Genomic DNA, 2,513 nt, shown 5'->3' on the forward strand with positions numbered 1-2,513 from the left:
CCATTCATAGTCATACTCAGTGCATAGGACAATGCCTCACTCATAGTAGGTGCTCAATAAACATGTGTTGAATTAATTAGTTAGTTAATTAATTAAAGGTTTTTCACTCCCCATATTCCAACTGATCCCTCAGGTCTCAGCTTTATATAACTTCATCAAGAACAGGTTCCTTCATCGGTGTGGTTCCAGATCTTCTTTTATGAGCTCTCCTTCACATATTAGCCACCATGATAATTAGTTATTTGGGTGATGTTTCATTTCTGTCTTCTCCACAAGACTCTGTTTTTCTCTGTATCTCTGATACCTAGAGCACACAATAAGCACTCAACAAATGTTTGTTGAATGCTTTATTAACTGTGTTTCTTTGTTACAATTAAGCTTCATTAGAAGTTTCTACACTTCTTGGTCACAGTAAACTTAACTTTCAGTCCCAAAGTTGAAGAAAGTAGAGATCAGGGACCTAGAAGAGTCTGGGTCCCCATTACCAGTGACGGTAATGAATCTCAGGGGAAGCACAACTCCATCCAGCAAGAGAGGAATGAGAACCATGGATGAGTTAACAGTTTGAGCTGTGTATCTTGTGTATCTCTGAATTTCCATGGAGACCAAATAGAACCCCATAACAATCAAGGCCTGATGCTGGCTCCGCAGAGACAAAGATTCTGAATTCTCTGTAGACACCATGCCCCTGAATGGGCATGTACCATTAGCCAATAAGCCTCTTGAACCAAACTGAGTATTTGTCATATGAGTCTGCAACAGTCTATGTCTGTCCATTAGTCCAATATGGATGAAAGGATAATTAACTAGGTTTCCATGTCCCTTTCCTCAGGAAAGTGGTCTAGCAGTGACACTGTGGAAGAAGTAATAGAAGCCTTCTGAGAAACTGCTGACCCCAGAAGGGGAATATCCAGAGCCAGCTCCTCTCTGCCCTAAGGAGATCTAGGGATGTGTTGGTGACATATATAGGAAGCACAGTTAGGGAGACTGGTTGTTGGGAAATAGGGAGATTTGGTGACACATGCAGTACAAACAGGATAGAACCTGCCTATGTCCATGATCTGCTGACCATGTTACAGCTCCAGAGCATCTTTCACCTTAAAACTCTGGTGAGTCCCTCAAAAGTGTAGTCCTCAAGTAACATTGCAATCCCAGGAGCTTCCCATGAAAACAAGGCAATCCTGTCACAAGAACATCCTTGGAAGACAATCAAGCACCTTATCTAGTAACTAGTGAGGTAACCTGCAGTGGTGCAATTTTTAGAATGGGGAAGAGGAATCTGACCCCTCTGGACACTCTGCCTACAGGCCTGTCTTCCATTTTCAGGTGTCCACTAGCTAGCTGTGGCACACTTGATGTTTATTATCACTCTCACTATCCTGACTCATATTCATCTGATGAGTTACAAGAATCTCTCATCTTTTTCCTGCCCTTTTCCTGGGCAGCCATTTCTTTCCCCTGTCTCCCCTGAAATGTTCCACTCAACTCTTAACCAACTGAGCTCATTGTGTTGGGGTTTTTTTATTTAGAATTTAATTTATTGTATATAAGGAGCTTTGGTGTAGTGCCTAAGGCATTTGACTGCTAACCAGAAGGTTGGTGGTTCAAACCTACCAGCTGCTCCATGGAAAGAAGATGGGGCAATCCACTTCTGCGAAGATTTACCACCTTGGAAACCCACTGGGGGGAAAATGACAAAAAGAGGGAAAAAATATTATCCATAATCTTTCCATTCTCGCATATCAATGCTGTTAATTTGTCCATATTCCATCGAGTCCTTCTCCATAAAATCATACTTCACAGAACTATAAGGTAATGTGCTACATTTTCTCTGATTCAACTTTATCACATCAGTGCCTGTCTTGTTCTGAATAAAGTCAGCCCTTCTCTTCAGAAGCCTAGCCATAACCTGTCATTTCTGTAAGAACAACCAATGATAAGGTCTCCTACATTTCTATCCAGATCTCTAAGAACATTATTAAGCAAGAAAAAATCTCTAAAACAAATACATATTATATTCTCTATTATTGATATTGAACCAATGAACAATCCTAAATATCAGCATTTATTATTATTTCTTTTTATTACTGAGGGGATTATCCAAAAGTATGCCTAATTTGAGAGAGCTCTGGTGGTGTGGTGGTTAAGGCATTTGGCTGACAACCAAAAGGTCAGCCACATTTTGAACCCACCAACTGCTCCATGGAAAATAGATGGGGTAGTTTGCTTCCATAAAGATTTACAGCCTTGGAAACCCTATGGGGTTCACTATGAGTTGGAATCAACTCAATGGCAGTGAATTTGGGGTTTGTTTGTTTGTTTGTTTTTGGTTTATGCCTAATTTAATACCTAATTTCAAGTGCCTGCACTCTCCTCCCTCAATGTCATAGACCATGCATTCCTCAAAAATATCAGCTTAATGATATTTTTTTTTCTAATGATATATTAGGAGCTCTGGTAGCATAGTGCCTAAGGCACTTGACTGCTAACCAGAAGGCTGGCAGTTCAAACCC

Source organism: Orycteropus afer, unplaced genomic scaffold, assembly GCF_000298275.1.
Source record: "Orycteropus afer afer isolate SDZICR_OR568_19922 unplaced genomic scaffold, OryAfe1.0 scaffold00292, whole genome shotgun sequence".
NCBI lineage: Eukaryota > Metazoa > Chordata > Mammalia > Tubulidentata > Orycteropodidae > Orycteropus > Orycteropus afer.